This window comes from Sesamum indicum, linkage group LG11 (assembly GCF_000512975.1).
Source record: "Sesamum indicum cultivar Zhongzhi No. 13 linkage group LG11, S_indicum_v1.0, whole genome shotgun sequence".
NCBI classification, from domain to species: Eukaryota; Viridiplantae; Streptophyta; class Magnoliopsida; order Lamiales; family Pedaliaceae; genus Sesamum; species Sesamum indicum.
Window position 1 is genome coordinate 1,716,294 of NC_026155.1, and position 20,854 is coordinate 1,737,147.

The following is a 20,854-nucleotide window of genomic DNA, read 5'->3' on the forward strand; positions in this document are numbered from 1 at the left end:
CGGTTGTGACAGTCCCCTAGTCAAGGAGTTGACCGGCATAGACTTCATCATGGCCATCATGTCGACCATCATCCTCTCCAGCCAGACGATGCGATTCTCCATGTGCGAATTTGAGGGTGGCGGTGGCGATGGTGACGTGCAGGTCCGATTGAAAACGTGGGCCTCAAAACCAAGCCCGAATACACGGGCCTTGTTCTTGCCCCTGATTGCAGCCAACCACAGCTGTTGCTCGGTCATCGCCACCAAAGCCTCCGATTCAATTGAGGTATCATGGTCCTCGGCTGTGGGCTAACGCTAATGACCCTCCATAAGCTTTTGGATGTCTCCTGCAAAACAAACAAAATTATTAAAACATTACCTCAAAATTATTTTAAAAAATAAAATTATTATTATACTTACCACCACCTCAGCTACCCTCGGGCCTCTCCAGCCGCCGTCAGCCTTTTTCTTATAGCATTTGGCAAACAGTTCCATCGCCTTTGGCCAACGACCGACTCTACCTCCTGTAGAAGAATAAAACAGTTAGCATAATATTTATAAAACAATGATAAATTTTAAAAAATAATATTACTTGCCATTTTTCTCTTGTGCATGTCGACAGAGGAAGATCCCCTACAGTATAAAGTAGAGGACGTCGCGGGGTTTGCTGCCCGGTTCGCCTTACACTACAAAAAAAATCAAGATTTGTAACAACTTTTCTGGAATGACCATTTGGCCGTTCCAATTTTTTGGAAAGGAAAATAATTGTTGACTTCACGTTTCTTGCCAGAAAAATTTCTTATGTTTGGAATAGCAAAATGGTTACAAAGGACATCCTAAATAGTCATATTCGTGAAGCTTTCACAACAATTTGATCGTTATAATTTGGAATAGCTTTTGGAATTGTTATTAAAATTTGGAATGGCTTCTCTTTTTGTGAAAGCTCACCGTTCCAAAATTTAAACCAAATGCCGTTCCGAATATATAACTCGTAATGGCCGTTACAAAACCTTTACCGTTATAAATTTACTATGATTTTTGGAACGGCCGTGTTGGTGTTGTAATGGCCATTGAACAAAAAAAAAATGTTCAAAGAATTCAATATAAAGTCGTTACACAATGTAATACACTTGAATAGTCCACAAACCGTTCCAATTATCTAATATTTTGAGAAATATTTAAATTTATAATACTTTATGAATAAATTTTTATTTTTTTAAAAAAATAAAAATTAATATCTGAAACAGCCAAAAATTTAAAAAATATATTGCAATGGCAGTTTTAAAATTTACAATATTTAGCAGATCTATTATGGTGTTGGCTCAAAATGTGGAGGGAAATTGAAATGTTGGAATGGTCATATATAAAGGCATTCCAAAAATCGTTCCAATATATTCGTTTGGCTGAAACTCACAAAAAAAATTGGGGGTAATCCAATTTTCAAATGGTAGTTCCAAGATTAGTACCAAAAGTCATTCCAATATGTTAATATTAAAAATCGTGTAAAAGGTCGTTAAAATATGTGTTTAAAATTCAAAACTTATGTTTCGAAGTACGATATCTTAGAATTCATGCACTCGATTCATGTCAAACTTAAATACATATAAGATTGTGTTTATTATATCACATCTGACAGTGTGATTTAAAATTACATGACCTGATTCAATGGTGCACCGGATTGAAAGACTATTCTTATGTGTCGGATATAATATCTCGACATCCCTATACCCAATTAATCCAAAACTTAATAATATATATTCTTTTGTCTGTTTGGTCGTATATAACGGTTTGGTCTAAATTTTGATGGTCCAATTAAGCCATGCACTACAACAATGTAAGATGATAGTTACATTAGCATAATACAAACAATTATGAATATACAAATTTATTTCATATTGTGAACATATATCAACTCAGTCTCAAATATTTTATATACTTCAATTGTATTATTCCATATAATGGATACTTTTCTCCAACATAGATTTTTATTAATTTTTATTTTTTCTGAAATTTTTTTGGAAACATTTCTGAAAATTTTTCGGTAATTTCTGAATTTTTTTGAAACTTATTTTATTTTTTCTGAAATTCTTTTTAAATTCTAAGTTTCTGAAAATATTTCTGAAATTTATTTAAATTTTTCTGTAATCATATGAATATTAGGAAAAAAGTTGGGATATAATTTTATGTAATTTCTGAAAATATGTATAATTTGTATAACTTTTATGTAATTTGTGTAATTTTATGAATATGTGCAATTTGTGTAATTTATGTTAATTTTATGAATTTGAGTAAGTTGTATTATTCTATGTAATTTGTATTAATTTAAGAAAATACATGTAATTTCTAAAAAAAAATTCTGAAAATTTTATAAATTTATTTTTCTGAAATGTTTGAATTTTTTCTTGAAAATATTTCTGTAATGCTCTCAGTAATTTCTGAAAATATATCTTTATGTATTTTTCAAAATTGATTTTAATTTTTCTTTAATCTTATGAATATTAGTTAAAAAGTTAGGATTTAATTTTATGTAATTTTTGAAAATATGTGTAATCTGTGTTAATTTTTGAATATGTGTAATTTTATGTAATTTGTATTAATTTAAGAAAATATGTGTAATTTCTGAATTTTTTTTCATTAATTTGTGTAATTTTATGTAATTTGTGTTAATTTATAATAATATTATTTAATATATTTAATTTTTATTATTTTTTCAAGTCCCAACCTTGATGATCAGGTAGCAAGGTCGACGAGTGGATGTGGCGGATGAATCCCACCTGGCCTGGTCCTCCAACGCCTCAGCCTCAATACCCGATGACATGACAACGACGATAAACACGCGACCGAAGGAGATGCTGATTTACATTAGGATTTTTTTTAATTTATAAAAATACAATGTAAAAACAATATTTATATTTTTATAATAAATTATTTTTATTTTCTTGTTATATTATATGTTTTTTTATATAATATTTCACATTTAAGAAATAAAACTACCTAGATATAACAAAAAATCCAATAATTTATTTTACAAAAATAAATATTAAAATAGATTAAAAAATTAAATATGAAAAATATTTTTTTGCCCCTGCATTTGTAACGGCTTTTGGAATACGTATAACTATCATATAATCACGAAACCATTATAAAAACTGTGTAAAAGATAGTTATTAAATATGAAAAAGGCCGTCCAAAAAGCCGTTATCAAAGCAGAGTAAAAAGCAGTAATAAAGGCAGTTGCAACAACCATTACAACATAATCCATGGTCGTTACAAAAAATATTCCAAATACCGCTTCTATATTCAAGCACAACCATACCTATATGTGTTATAAAGGTAGTTCCAATAATAATTAAATCAAATTTAACTTGGTTGTTTCAAAAATAGGAGCAAATGCATGTTTGGCAATTGAACTACGATTATAACGATCTCTTATGACAGTCACAACGGCTGTTACAAATTGTAACGGCTTTCAAGCAAGTTATTACAAAGATTTTGTAACACCCAAAAAAGCAACAATAGGGTATGCCATTACAACGACTGTTACAAATTGAAAAAACTATTACAAATTATTAACTTGATTGTGCAAAAGCCATTACTATAAAATGATTTCTTTTGTAGTGTTATTCTTGGCGGACTCATCCTAAAAGTCCCCGCTGGCCCAGAATGATTGGAGTTGGAGCTATACCTCGTTGGCTAGCCAAAGTGGCTTGACCAGCTCTTTTCAAGCAATGGCAAACTGTTTTAAGATGAATTTGCCTGCCCACATGTGGAAGACCCAGAACATGGACTCATCGTCACACTCCCAATAGTAGGTCATCTACAAAATATAAAATAAAAAAAAATATTAGTAAAATTCAGTAAACAATTTAAATTATAAGATACTACAAAGTTTTTAAAAGTACATTACCTTCAGACTCTCAAATCAGAATTGTTGGTGCTCTGGCGACACCTTCCTCAAACATCCCCAAGGATGCAAATGTGTCCTTGCACCACTGCATTGATGCGCTCGTGGAATTTGCGGTTGGACCTAAAAGGATATGTTAATTAGTGTTTTTCAAAAAAAAAAAAACTAAAATAAACGCATAAACAAATTTACCTCCCGTCATCGATGCTGATACACTGGTGCACTATTGGTGTGGAGGACTGTTGGTGGTGCTGGTTGTGGTGGAACAGCCTACGGGTGGGCAAGATCAACCGCTGGTGTGGCAAACATCTGTCCAACCTCCTCAGTTATCGATGCCGCTGTAAATGGTCCAGCATCATTTGAAGTCTACTCGGCGGCTGAAGGACCAGCCGTGTCAGGTAGGGGGTGGTCAGAACACTACTTCCCAAACATGGGAAGCATTAGACAGCACTGGTGGAATTGGCCGGACACGACCACAACCATGTCATCCATGTGGTAAAGGAGGCCGGGCACCAATGGACATAATCTATAAATGTATATATAGTAAGTATTAGTTTCTTTAAATTATTGAAAAAATTATCCTAACTTTATAATTGTTAATTATTTAAATAAGACTAGTATATATTATTAGAAATATTAGCATAATATTATAATTATTATTTAAACAATATTAATTGTTATTTAAAATATTAGCCTAATTATTTCATTATTGTAATTATTATGTAAATAATATTATTATTTAGAATATTAGCCTAATTTTGTAATTATTGATAATATTTTGGTAGATAATATTATTATTTGGAATATTTAGCCTAATTTGTGATTATTGATACAATATGGTAATAATATCATTATTTGGAAGATTTAGCCTGATTTGTGATCATTGATAATATTATGGTAAATAACATTATTATTTGGAATATTTAACTTGATTTGTGATTATTGAGTATATTATGGTAATAATATTATTATTTGAAACACTTAACCTAATTTGTGATTATTGATTATATTATGATAATAATATTGTTATTCTGGATATTTAGCCTAATTTGTGATTATTGATAACATTATGGTAAATAATATTATTATTTGGAATATTATTTAGCCTAATTTTGTGATTATTGATAATATTATGGTAATAATAATATTATTTGCATATTTAGCCTAATTTGTAATTATTGATAATATTATGGTAATAATATTGTTATTTGAAATATTATCCTCAATTTGTGATTATCGATAATATCAAGGTAATCATATTATTATTTGGAATTTTTGCCAAATTTGTGATTATTGATAATATTATGGTAAATAATATTATTATTTGGAATATTATCTTCAATTAGTGATTATTGATAATATTATGGTAATAATATTATTATTTGAAATATTTAGCCTAATTTGTGATTATTGATAATATTTTTGAGATACTATCCTAATTCTATGATTCTTGTACTAAATATATTCTGAATTGCATAAATAATTTCACAAATTTCACAGTAAATCATATAAAATACACAATAATTATATAATATTCCAAATAATTATAAAATATTATGCAGTAATTACAAAAAATTACCGAATAATTACATAATGTTAACGATTAATTACAGAAGATTACCGAAGAATTACAAAAAATTACACTCAAACTATAGAAAATTACACAATAATTACATAAAATTATAAAAATTATTGCAAAAACTTACACAGTAATTAAAGAAAATTACACAATAATTACATAAAATATTTTTTGAAAAATCATAACAATTCAGAAAAATATTCTCGCAAAATATTTTCAGAAATATTTTCACATATAATCCAGAAAAATATATGTGGAAATATTTTCTCAAAATATTTTTCAAAATATTTTCCAGAAAATATTTTCCCAAATATTTACACATATGGTCTCCAAAACATATTTTCACATATTTATATTATTTAATTACACATATTATCACAAATATTTAACAATAAACAACCAAATAAAAAATAACAATAAAATTAACCTTTAAAAATGATGGGGCTGACGACGGCGGAGGAGTAAGATAGGTGGAGGTTAGCGGACGGTAGTGACTAGCGGATGGCGAGAGAGACAGAGAGAGAGAGAGAGGTGGAGGCTGGCGGATGGAGGCAACGGCTGGCGGCTGCCCACGGTGGAGGCTGACAACAGGGAGAGGAAGGGAGAAAAAAGGAGAAAAGTGGGAAAGTGAGGAAAAAATCTGCTAAATGTCGCTTATATATTAAAGTTTTGGAACGATCTTGAAGCGGTCATGTATTTAAAAATCGTTACCATGATCATTCCTAAGGTAGTAAAACGACTTCGTTTCATATATAGTGTGGACTGGTTACATTTTGAACTCATTTTGACACAGTCATGTATTAAACTAATAGTTCCTAAAATCGGTCCTAGAAATACAAAACGATGTTATTTTATTCGAAAACGATGTAGTTTAAAGACGGCATTTGCATGACCATTCATATGTTTATTAAACCGTTTCAATTTAAATGCCAAATATATTTTCCTTTTTGACCAAAAAAAACTAATAATGAAGGAAAAATCATTAAACACGTTAATGATCAAAGAAAAGTAGACCATAAATTAATCAATACAATTGGAAACATATAATTTTTTTAATGAAATTGATACATGTTCAGTAAATCAAGTATATTTGTATATTCGAAATTGTTAGTATTACATAGATGTAACTAGCATCTTATACTGTTATAGTGTGTCGCCCAATCAGACCAATAAAATTTTGATAAGACCGTTAGACATGATTAAATCGACAAAAGACTACATTCTATGAAGTTCTAGACATTTTTGTTATACGGATACTGAGATGTCGTATCTGATTCAAAATTAGCAAGGTTCAAAACATGCAACTGTCAATCATGCTATGTGATTTTAATTCAGATTATTACAATATTCACATTTGGATAGTATTTATTATGCCGTTTAAATTTGAAATTAATCAGGCTCGTGGATGTGGGGATATTGTAACTGAGAAGTGCACTAGGAATTTTTTTTTTAGAATTAGGAAAGGTTTTACATTTCTTTGGCACAATTGTCATTATGATGATTTTTAAGAACGGTCAAATATTTAATAACCATTCCTAAACATAAATTTTTCCCTCCACTTTTCTAGTTGGCGCCAAATTAAATTTACGTGGAACTTCTATAGAAACGGTCAAATTATACTAATCGTTCCTAGGTTTGAATTTTCCTCACTTTTCTTTATACGTGTGTAACTGTTTATGGAATGGTTCTTATTTGTATTTCCGTTCCTAGTTCATATTTAATATTATTCACGTACACTATAGCACAATTGTGGACACAATTTTTTAATTGAACTTTCCTAGTTGGAATGGTTATGGAATGGTTTATGTTGTATGTAACCGTTCCTAATATGTGTAATTTTTTAAAAAAAATAAAATTATTCATACAAAATGATTATAGAAATATTTAATCAATCATTCTTATAGAAATTTTTATAAATGTTTGATTACAGAAATAGTAAATTAACTTTCAATCATAATTATTGACTTCTTCAGTCTCGTAATCCTCGTCAAAGCTATCTTTGTCATATTCGTCACCAGATTCACCATCTGTTGAGCGGGATGTACCTACTCCTTGTTGATTTGCGACACAAAGATCAACAACTAATTGTATACTATTTGGATCGTGCAGGTCATAACTATGATTGTCCATAACAACTTGTTGAGTAGGTATGGTTTCCTCTTCTTGAAATGGACCAAAACTTGTGGAGTAGGTATGGTTTCCTCTTCTTGAAATGCGACTTTGATCCATCAAGAGTCATTAATGATTTTTCAAGCTTTGGTTTTGCATACAGCCATCCAGTCAACTTTGTCTCTCTTCATGTTAAGGTATTTCATGTAGTATACTTGTACTGTTTGTTATGCCAGAGTCAATGTATCTGTATACCTCTCACGGGATCCACCCAACGGCATTTGAACAAAATAATGTGCATATTTGGAAAAAGTGGGTATTCTAACTAAATTGTCTCTTCGAGTATCTCATAGAAATCACTTTTCATGTTTGTATATGATGAGCTTAACATACACCCCACAGTTCATAGTTGACTTGCCTGTGACGTTTAGTGTGGAAATTGTAACCATTTACAAAGTAATACGGAAATGTTATGACCTCAGCGGTAGGACCCCAGTAATGCAACTTCAACAACTTATTGTCCGTGTAGTTCAATTCAGATTTCACCTACAATGCATATATTAGAGACAAATTGATGACTGACCATTTCATAGTTAGGCACTACTTACATGACGTTTAAACCAATCCTTGAAGTCAATATCTATTAGTAGATCCATTTTGGGATTCTCCAAATGTCGGTGCTCGTAGAGTTCATTCAAAAATAAGTTATATGTAAAAAAAATAGAATACATATCAATGCATAGGTTAAAACTCTTAAAGAATTTTATAAACTATTGTTATCTTTACACTTATTAGTAGTATGGCGTGACTACTTCATAGTTGTACAAGATGTACGTCTCGATTATGTGATGTACTGAACTACTGAGCCACCTCTTCTTTGAAGCACCACTTGCTCGACTAGGATAGTTGAAACTAGACCGTTGGATACGATTGTCATTCATCCTGTGGTCGTCATTTCTATGGGGTCTGCACTGCTTGCAAAGAATCTACGACAAGAAGTAGTCAGAAGTGAATACACTGATTTCTTCTATAAGATATGCCTCTATAATTAACTCCTCGATCTGTGCTTGTTTTCACCTTCATTTTCAAGTTTTGGAGAAATCTATTCGAATGAATATTTACTAGAAAACATATGACACTAGAGCTATTTCAAAAAACTACAATAACTCACTTACTTACCTCTCAAATTGGTACATCCACCTGTATTGCACGGGCCCTCCCACGCGCGCTTCATATGGCAGGTGAACAATAGGTGCTCCATTCACATATCCTCCTTTTCTGCTCCTTCGTCAGGATATATACAGCTTTGGGCATCACGTTTGGTCTCCTGTCATCCACCTCAAGCTCCGGTCAATTACATATGATCTTTAAGTCCTTTCATGCTTTCATACTGTCCTTTATTTTTTTCTTTATGTCCATCACGATATTGAATATATTATCACACGCATTCTTCTCAATGTGCATGATATCAAGATTGTGTCGTATCAAATGCGTTCCCCAGTACTCGAGCTCCTAGAAGATGATTTTCTTTGTCAACTTATGCTTGCTACCGTAGCCGGGTGGGAGCGAAACGGTACTTCAACTGCAAGACTGAACTCTGCAACCCAATCGCAGATTTGTTCTCCCGTCAATCTTAGACGTACAATCTTCCTTTCTACTCGGTTCTTAGTGAATGTTTACTTGTTCCTACAATATGGATGTTCCTGGGGGAGGAATTGTCTATAGCAGTCAAAAAAGCACGCATTCCTACCGTTTTCAAATAGAATGCACGTGCGTCATCCATACAAATTAGACACCCTATACTACCAGCGGTACTCCATCCAGACGCCATCCCATAGGCGAGTAATCCATTCATGGTCCACATCAACGTGGCGCTCATCGTGTATGCCTCGTTCTTTGCATTATTACGCGTCAGTATACCCACATGTAGCAAATTTTACAACTGCTTGATCAACGACTCTGGGTAAACATCAATTAGACATTTTGGATTGGAAAGGCCATGAATCACCATCTTTAGGAACATATACTCAGAACTCATGCACATTCTTGGTGGGAGATTGTACAGTGTAAGTATAACGGGTCAACATGAATACGTACCATCATACTGTCCGCGTAGTGTGAACCCATCCATGACAAACCCAGTCTAACATTACGAGGCTCTATTGTAAAACTGAGATATGTCTGGTCAAAATACCTCCATGCCTCTACATCAGGCAGATGGAACATGGATCCCTCCTCTATATAATGGTTGGCATGCCACATCATTTGCTCGACAGTCGCTTTTGAAGCATACAACCTCTACAGGTATGGGGTAAGTGGAAAGCATCTAAGAATGGCAGAAGGGGTCTTCTTACGGTTAGGATTTCACTCCATGGTCGGCTTGTACCTAGCTTCTCCACAAAACTTGCAGTAGTCCATATCAATATCGTCCTTCTAGTACAACATTCAACTATTCTTACATACATCAATCTTCTCAATAGGTAAACCTAACTCTCTTATCAACTTCTTCGTACTATAGTAATCGAAGGGCAAGGTATGGTCACGGGGCAATATATTATTGGTCCACTGGGATATTTGATCATATGTTTACTCAGATAAATAGGCCTCGGCCTTTATTTCATCAACTCAACAACAGATGTCAATTGAGATTCCTGATTGGCAGCATGCACAACATCGTAAAATCGATCTGCCAGCCCAAACACATAATCATAGGGGGCTCCACTGTACTATGAACTAGGCCCGACATCATGAGGACACAATTTCGTACCATCATTGCACACCATCCTGGTTATAATTAAACTAGAAAGCCGGCCTTGCGGCATCAAAAACCATCCTCTACACCCATTTCATATGCACCGCATCACCCAGTATGCTGGTACCCTCCTCCTCATGAGCAGCGGGAGTTTGCTCCTCTTGCAAAGGGGGTGAGGTGACGGCCTCAAAGTACTCCTACACCCTCTCAGTGTGAAGTCCAATTATAATACTCAGGCATAAAATCTTTCATAAAGTCAAACTTTACCTCGCCCGTAATTTTGAAAACTTCCCTATTCGGTAGGTTCTTCTCATACATCCATCTTCTCAATTGTCTTAATATGATGAGTCCTACTCAAACACATATATATTATTATAACATTAAATTTAATTGACAAAAGTACAACAAATATAACCAATTGACCTAAAAAGGGTTAAAGTTATTACATGATCAAAATAACTTCAAATATCAACAAAAATTCGAGAAAGATAGACGAGATAGAGAGAATATAAGAATGGAAGAAGATAGTGATATTAAATGAAAATAGAGGAACATATATATATATTTGGAATGGTTTCTGGCACACAAAAATAGTCGTTAAAAAATAAGCATTGATGCACAATCTGTAATGGTCTTAAGAACACATATAGGAAAGGTTATGTACCTATTAAAATATATCCATTGTGTCATTGCTGGAATGATTTTCGTAATACAATATTATTAATACATGAAAACCATTCCACATTGTGACAGCCTTTGATACGGTACTTGTAACACATTTTGTTTGAAAGAAAACTCATACTTCGGACCGGTCTTTGTATTACTGTCCTCCTACGTACTAAAATTGTCCCAAATTGTACCTTATTTTTTTAATGGATTTATCAACTATCATTTTTTCATCACGTTTTGTCTCTCACTTAGAAATGGTCATCTCTTGTTCGTCCCTACCTTTCAATTTGTGTTCCAAAATGAGTTTCAATTATTTACCATTACAAATTTGGACTGGTTTTAAGAGCACAACTTGTAACACTTGTTTTGTAACATCTTTGGTAATGATTGTCCCATCCCAAAACCACAAAACATAACAAAGGATGGTCATGATGTCAACGAGCTATCTTTGTTCCTCAAGAGTGCCAAGGACCCGTCCAATCCGTCCTAAATCCCACTTTTTCTTAATATGGGTGGAGAAGGGAACATTCTCAAAGCAAGATAGGTGCTCTTGCAGATCTATGATTCCATTGTACCCCAATAAATTGGGTTTCTTTTAGTTAAGAGGAAGCTCTTTTGACGGGATTCCTTAACTGAAGAGACTGTCGCCCTACTCCCCCAAAAGGACCCCAAAAACACACCGCCGCAGGTCTAAGATGCACCAACCTTTCTCCAAGAGGAACGTCCTGTTGCAACATTAAAGTTGGGTAAGTAAAGTCACTAACAATAGATAATCAATTAGCTCTGAATGGAGGTAGTCATCTGAGAAAACATCCTCTTGAAGGAGGTATCCAAGGAGGCGCTAGTTTTGGTATTGGTAGCTTATATTGTTCTCACTTCTTAATTAATTCTGTGTTCTTACAGACGACGCTAATGTTTGCTAGTAAAAGATGGTACTCAGGTCTAATTAGCGCAAAGGTAATTAAATAAAATTCTATGAAATAAAAGAGTGAAAATACGTGAAAATACGAGTCTTATTCCTTGTTTTTTATATAAAAGAGAGAGATCAATATTGAAGTACAACTCTAAGTACGGAATTAAAGTATTTCTTTCCACTAAAGTTATAGCATGAAGGTGAAAATTATAGTATCAAGCTCAAGTTGAGTATGATCTTAAAGTTGCTGGATAAAGCTAAATCCCCCACAGTTCGGTAGAAGGTCATCTCCTACTGGTTAGGGGATCCCTCCCAAATTTGGTGGAGTTTATCTCTTAGAGATTGGAGGACCAGTGATCCTCGGGGCGATTAGAGTCTACTGCGGATGAGAGTATCTTTTCGGGATAAGGATGTCTTCCCTGATTCTCAGTGAGGTGGTTGAGGAGATGTCTTCCGCCAACCGAAGTCCAAGCTTTTAGGGTTCGAGGCTTACTTTCGGTTGGGGATGCCATGTGCCACTAATGAGGCGGCCGGTCTTTATCTGATACTGTGGGGTGTTCATTCAGAAATTCTACGTAGATGCAACCCGTAGACACCACATAATATAGGGTTTGACTTAGGCTGGGAGATTCTAAGTCCCTAAAGTTCTTTGTTGGCTTTTAAGGCCTTCATGAATCTGAGTCTCGTTGAATTTGGGTCAATTGAGCATTTTTTGGTCAATTTATTTTTTAGGAGTACTTCTTGTCGGATTCCCTAGAGGAACTTAGGCTTACATTCCATTAGGCTTTTGCCATATCTTTTCTCCTTTTGAATCGTTTGAAGTTTTAGAGCAGAGCTTTTCATTTTTATTATTAGCATCATTCAATTATATTTTCTTGTAATGCTCATTAATATAACACCAATGTTTACTAAAACAGTGTAATAGAAGATAAACAGCAATGTTCAGGGACCATCAATTGCGATGATTGAGGGTTCAAAATTCTTCACGTCCATAACTAACCCACTTTCCATGTTTTTATCCAAGTATGTTTAAATTTGGGATTATATGCAATTTACTCCTCCTAATATGTGAAATGATTAAATTTAGGGATAAATGCAATTTATTGTTTGTAATATATGCAATGAGTAAAATTATAAAGGAGTAAGTTGCATTTTTTCATTAAATTAAATTTTGAGTTGAAATTTTTCTTTTTTTTTAAAATTATAATAATATAAGGAAAACGCAACACGTACGTCTTTTTTTATTCAAAGGCAGCCATCAGCAAGTACAAGTGGCACAGGACAAGACATCATCAAACTCATCATAACACAGTCTGATCAGTAGGAAGAACGAAGCTGAGAGTCAGAGATATCCTCTGACTTCAAATTTGCATACACATCATTCACGAACGACTTCATATCATCGTACAGTTGCTGAGCCGCTGTCCGGTTCTGAAGCTCTATCCCATGAAACCCTCCTTGGTTGAACCGGTAATACACCGGAACTCTACATGACTGCAAGAATTGCACCAGCTGAACCGACCTGTCAACTAACGGGTCTCCGAAATCACCCTTTATATACACTTTCGGCAACCGGAACACCCGACCCAAATACGTCCCGCCCGAAATCGGGTTGCAGAACTCGTGATCCCTGTTCAGGTTCTTGGGCAAGGCCAGGCTCCACAACACATCGTTGACATACAAAGCAACGTAGGGGTCATCCTTGAGCCGGATCTCTGACTCAGTTCTCTTCAGCCCGCCAAAATACGCCTGATTCAGAAGCAACCCTTTGATTTTTAATGGCCGGATATCAAAATCCAGAGCTCGCAGCGCCGCGTGGTAGACTATGTTGGCGCCGGAGCTGCTTCCCAGCAAAAAAGCATCCAGGGGTCCCGCCCACCTACCCCCAGAGCCTGATTTTTAGCCCAGAAGATGGCGTTGAGGGCATCGTCATAAGCAGCGGGGAGGCGGTTCTCCGGGGCGAGGCGGTACTCGACGGAGGCGACGACGGCGGGGAACTGGGACGCGATGTCGTTGCAGAAGTTGTGGAAGATGACGGTTGAGGCACTGAATAGGACGAAGTCGCCGCCGTGGAGGTAGATGATGAGGGGGAGTTTCTGGTTCTTGGGCGGGTTGACGGGTATGTAGAGACGGATATAGGCTTTGCTATAGGGGCTGAGGTAAATGTCTTGGGAAAGGGCAGTCGGGGCGGGTTTGGAGTCAGCATACGGGGTCGGGTCGACCATGGGAATTTGGACGGTCCGGTTTAAGGTTCCATCCGGGTTCCATGCAATTCCCAGGACCTTAAAGGCTTCTTGCCAAGTGTGTTGTGCCTTAATGGTTCGGGGAATACAGAAAAAGAAGACAAAAGTGTAGAATGCTGCTGCTGAAATTTTGTGTAGATCCATCATAGGTTGGGAGGAAAGAAAAGAGTAGAAGGTGGTGATGAGGTCCTTCAAAATAGTGAACCCTTTGAGGGATTTTATATAGAGCAAAGGAGTTTGCTACAAATACTACTTTATATATATATATATATATATATATATATAATAATGCACCAAATGAATTAGCATAATTAAAAATAAATGATCATAATAAATAGTTACTGATCATGGATACACAATAATTATTGACTATTATTTTTGCAAGTATGATAAAAATATTTATTATTATTTATAATCAAGATAAAAATTAATTTTCATAATCGATACGTAATTTAAACTTTTACATTAATTTTTATTTAATTATAATTAGTAATAATTGTTTCTCACGATTTTAGTGCATAACATATTCATATGAAGCAAATATTTTTATGTGAATTAATTAGTTTGATCATATAAATATAAATTATATTAAATTATATTATATATTAGTAATATCATTCATTGTTTTTAAATCTGTACATTAATATTATGATAAATTTAAGTTTCATTAGATTTGATTTGAGATAAAATTTTCATACAATGCACTCGTTTTGAATATTCATATATATATATATATATATGATGCACATTTTTATTTGTTTATTTATTTAAAGGGTTTTCATGATTATTAAAATAATAATTAAGGTTTAAGTTAATAAATATAATATTTGAGGGTTTTGCCTTTTTATTTTACCACTTGATGACCTTATGGTTCAATATATTATATATATATATTTATATATATATATATATATATGGTCCATCCCTAGACAAGGTAGGACAAAGCCCATCTAAAGTTAATTAATAATGGCTTTGTTTGGATATGTTTTCACTCATTCTCTTTTTCCTAAAATATTAATATTTGAATACCTTTTTATCATTATAACTAAGGCATGTTACATATAATATATAGCAAAAGTATTATTTTAGTACGTTAAGTATGCCTAATTTTAATATTTGTCCGATAACTATGTTCATTTTTATTTATATCTAGTAACTTACGAAATTGCTTACTTTTAGTCCTTTGACAGATTTTCGGACAATTTTACCCCTATGAGTGCATATGGACTAAAACTGCCTTTCAAAAGTTGCATAGGGGTAAAATTATCCGAAAATCTGCCAGAGAACTAAAGGTAAGCAATTTCGTAAGTTATTGGATCTAAACAAAAATGGACATAGTTATCGGACTAAATTAAAATTAGACATACTTAACGGACTAAAATAGTACTTTATCCTAATATATATTAATCATTATAAATAGGGTTAAACACATTTTGGCCCTAAAGTATATTATCCTCATCAATTGCCCTCCTAAACTAAGAAAATCTTCAATTACCCCCTATGTTGTGATCATCCTTTAAATTAAATAAAAATAAACAAAAATACCCTTGCTATATATTAATAAATTAATAAAAATGAAAAAAAATACCCTTTATAATTAAATATATCTATCAATTTGATTTTAATTCGTGTTCATATATAATGTTAATAAATTAATATTAGATTAGTCACATATCGATAAGATCAATGTTAGTATTTTTAAATAAATTTATAAATTTGTGTTTGTGCATTACATGAGATATAATTTTAATGACAAAAATATTAAAGTGGTTGTCGAGCCTATTGTTTTGGCACCCAAATCTTAAGTGCGGTAATTTGGGAGTTCATGGGGTAATTTTATTTTATATTTTATCTTACCATATAGTAATTCTATTTCACGCCTTGCAATACCCAAATTCAGACCCAGACTCATTTTGATAGGTATGACCATATCCGTACTTAATACTTTTACATTAAATCCAAACTTGAAAATATATCTATTGTAACAATTTTTTTAGATTTAGGTAGACCCTATACCCCTAAAACATTACTTGAGGGTGAAATTTAATGTGCAAAAATACATCTTTATTTGTTAATTTAGAATTAGATAATTTATAAACTTTTGCTAATTATCAATATGACTATTTATACACTCAAATTAAAATAATTATTTTATACTTAATTAATTTATACAGATTTAGTATTAATTTATAAAAATTGTACATAGTTGAATAAACTTTCAAATTGATTGATATACTTAATAATAGAGGGTATTAATGCGAACATACCGTATATCACATTATTATTAGTTAAAGATATTTTATTAATTTTTATTTAATCTAAAGAATTATTCAAAGATAAGGGGTAAATGAATTTTTTTTTTAATTTAGAGGAATAATTGATGATGGTAACATATTTTAGGGATGCAAATGTCTTTTTAACCCTTATAAATATATATACATATTCAAATCGTCCATTAAATAAAGGTGTCTTTTTGGTTTATTTCTAAAACTATAGGGTGGTAAATTTTTTATATTTTTTTTTAGAGAAAGTATTTTTTAGCTCATATCCCTTATCACAAGGGTAAATTTCATTTAACCCCTATTAATTAGGATAAAAATTAGGTAGAGTTGTCTATGTATCATAATTAATTAATAAATTATCCATGATTGATTTATTTCCAAATAATCAAACTATTGGGGGACCATGTGGCACGTAAAGAGAATGTCGATCGAGATACGTAGGAAAGTCCATGTCTTATCCCAACTATATTTTCTTTCTTCGCAAATTAAATTATTTTGGGGTAGACTATATAATTAATTAATTAATTAATTTCCACCTCCACGTAACGAAAAGTATGAATATTAAAAATCAATAGCTAACGTGCCAATGAAGCATCGAGTGAGGTACAAGTAGGGGTGGCAACGAGTTGAGCTCAACCATTTTTATCGAGCTCGAGTTCGAGCTCGCTTCTGTAATTTCGAGCTCACCAGTTCGAGCTTGACTCTTATATGTTGAGCTCGAGCTCACACTGTTTTTTTTTAAATTAATTAATTTATTTATTATTAATAAAATAAATTGTATAATGCATACTATATTATTGTTATTATTATTATTATTAGATTAAATAATGAGAATCACCAATTTTTTACATAAATTTATAAGTAATAAAATAGATTGTATAATGTATAATATATTATAAATATACTAAAATATAGTATGAAATTCTAATTTATTGTTATAAATATAAACTACTGATTAGTTTAGTAGTAATATAATCAGTAAATTGTACGAAAAAAAATCATTCTAAATAGTTTAAAGTTATTGGGAAAGTATCAATTATTTGAAACAATGCAATTGAAATACATAAAAATATTTTATAGTTAAAATTAATATATGTTCACAATCTGCAAAATTTATATATTTATAAATGTTAGTATAACATTGATGTAACTATCATCTTACATTGTTGAACAACATGGGTTAATCGGGCCATCAAAATTCATATCAGACCGTTAATATGATAGAACTTACAGAAAAATACATTTGGTAAAGTTTTAGACTTATTGGATATATGGATGTTGAGATATCGTACTCGAAACATAAGAGTAATCATTCAAGATGGTGTATCGTTGAATCAGACCATGTGATTTTAAATCATACTGTAACATATGATCTAATGAACACAGTCTTGTATATATTTAAATTTCATGTGAATCGGGTGCCCGAATTTTAAGATATCGTAATTATTGATTAAACTATTTAATCTCATTATATATAAAAAAATATAATAATTAGAATTGTTCAACCATCATCATCATCATCATCATTATTATTATTATTATTACTATTACTGCTATTATTATTATTATTTTTAGATTAATTCATAGAAATTACTAAATTTTAACATAAATTTATAAATAATAAAAAATCATAAAGTGAATTACTTGTCAATTTAAAAAATGTATAACGTAATACAAATATATATTAAAATATAACATAAAGTTTATATATATCATATTAAATAATAATTTTAATTATAAAAAAATTATAATTTACTAAGTTGTTGATTAAATTTATTTTTTTGTATAAAGATTAAATGTATAAATAAAAGTACCATAATTTATTATTATCCAAAATAAAATGTATGATATTGATTAATGATTATAATATATGGTCAACTTTGATTATAAAATTGATCAAATATTAAATATAAATTAAATATATAAAAAATTCAAAAATAAAAATATTCACCAGCTCGCGAGCTGGTGAACAGTCATAACTGAGCTCGAGCTCGAGCTGGCTCCCCCCCTCGAGCTTGAATTTTTCGAGCTCGAGTTGATCTCAAAATCGAGCCTGGTCGCGAGCCGACTCGACTCATCTGCCACCCCTAGCTACAAGCCTCATATCTGATAGTTCTTTTAGTTCAAGTAAGAGGGAAAAAAAAAAAGTAAAACGGGAGAAGTGAAAAGGCGAGGGGAGGATAAAAGAATATGAGATTTTCTCAATTTGTTTGGTATGATTAGAAGGAGACTGAATTTCAAATATTTCTCCTTATTTGGTACGAAAAAAATAGATTATGAAAAAAAGACTCATTTTTGTAATTTTACTTGTTTTTTTATGAGGGAGTGGTAATGATTTTTTTTTTTTTTTAAATCGGGAGTACTACTCCCTTACAAATATTCGCCCAAAGCATAAACGAGGAGTACTACTCCCTTACAAATATTCGCCCAAAGCATAAACGAGGAGTACTACTCCCTTACATTAAATCGCAAAAGCATAAATAAGGAGTACTACTCCCTTACAAAAGTAATATTAGCTAAAGTGGTATACAACGTTGGAGACGATAATCCAGTGTGTCAATAAGTTTCTGCCACTACACTCGAATCATCGGTTCCAACTAGCATTTGTAGATCATTCTATACAAGGAATCCAAAGATTGTCACCAAAAGTGATGCATCATCACCAGTTGTAATACATAAATAGGGGAAAAACTTACTGAATATTAGTCACATGAATCCTCAGCTTTCAAGTCAAAATGATGGAGCAAAACAAGTCAAAGTATGAGCAACAATGCAATATCAACGTGTGTACCAAATTGTGGCACAATCTAAGCATGCTCACAAGACAAAAGAGATGAGATTACACCATAGATAACAACCACAAAATAGAAGCACGCAATTAAGCTACAGAATAGGCAAACAACAATGAAGTAACGAAAACAACAAAGCAGCCTACCCAGCACTCACGCAAAACTAAAGCAAGGTAACAAGTAAGCTACTCAATGGGGGTCAACAACAATTTTGAATCGAACGTGTGGGAGGCCATATGAGTCAAGGTTAACAATACCTTTCATTTTTGTAATTTTACTTATTAACCATTTTTCTTTATTTTGTATTAAAAAATAAATTAGTTAATTAATATTATACTAAAATAATTTTTAATATTTAAAAAAATTAAAAATCTTACTAATAAAAATATTCACCAAAATGAATATCGTATAAGTCTATTCTTTCTATAGACTATGTCTCCTCAATTGCATGAGACTTTTAATGTGACCCGCCTTTATTATGTATTAAGGATGATAAATATTTATATAATGATAATTTATTATATTTTAGGTCCATAAGTTACGTATAATTATGTGATAAGAATTGTGAAGGATGTAATCATTTTTGTTATGAATGATAGAATTATGAATAATTATGTGATAACAATCAAACTTGTATAAGCATGGCCGGAGGTAATATTTTACATAATTTTTCTTACATCTTGTTCAGCTGTTCTGAACTATGCAATTTAAATAAAATAAAAATTACTACCAATACCTTGAAAATATGTAAAGAAATTGAATGCAAATAGCAGCACTTTTTGTTGATGATTTAGTTATTTTTATTTTAAGATTAGGAATGAGGGAAAAGAAATGGAAGAAAATTATATACCGATAATAAAATAAATAAAAATAAAGTATGTATTTTTTTTTTGGTTTTTGCCTTATGCATTCACACGTTTCTTCTCAATTTTGGATGAAAACAAAACTGGACTCCAGATGAGGTTTCATATAGATCCAGTTTTACTTTTTCTCCATCTATTTTTTATTTTTATTTCAGTTCTCTTATATACATTTATTTTTCACTCGAACCAAACAAATTCTAAGAGATTGTCTGTTTAAATCCCACGAATATTTTATAATAATATCTTATTTTTTGTTACTTTAAATATATTTACTAATATAAAAATATTAATATTTAAATTTAATTATAATGAACGATATGGTAATAAATCGATTGAAGATTCCTAAGTTGAAAAGTAAACGACAATAGCATTTCTTGTCGGGTAAAATTCATTTTAGTTCTTAATTTTTTATTTTAATTTTAAAAATAGTTCTCATCTTTTCAAATGATTTTAAATCAATCCTTTCAACAAGGAACATTCCTATATTACCTTTAGAATTTCTCTTTCTTTTTCTTTTTTGTTTTTACATCAAATCATTTGCCATTCATTTTTTTATTTTTTATTTTTAAATAAAATAATATTTGAATAAATAATTTGGTGAAAAAGTTTGATAAGAAAATAGAGCAAAAATATTTAAAAAAAACTTTTAAATTAGAACATAAATAAATAAATAATATGTCAGTTAATATATAATATAGTCAAAATTTAATTTCATTTTTGTATTATTTCTACTTTTGACTATCATAATTAGTCAAAACAATATATTCCTGCT

General features: G+C 31.6%; 1 long non-coding RNA gene and 1 pseudogene across 1 annotated transcript; both read right to left on the reverse strand.

The window, feature by feature from the left end:
* Positions 3,431-6,083, reverse strand: LOC105173208. Its single transcript, XR_848709.2, has 4 exons — positions 5,890-6,083; positions 4,076-4,409; positions 3,887-4,006; positions 3,431-3,796 (listed from the first exon to the last, which is right to left on the reverse strand). It is a non-coding gene; the product is annotated as an uncharacterized LOC105173208 (long non-coding RNA).
* On the reverse strand, positions 13,118-14,358 carry LOC105173209 (annotated as a pseudogene).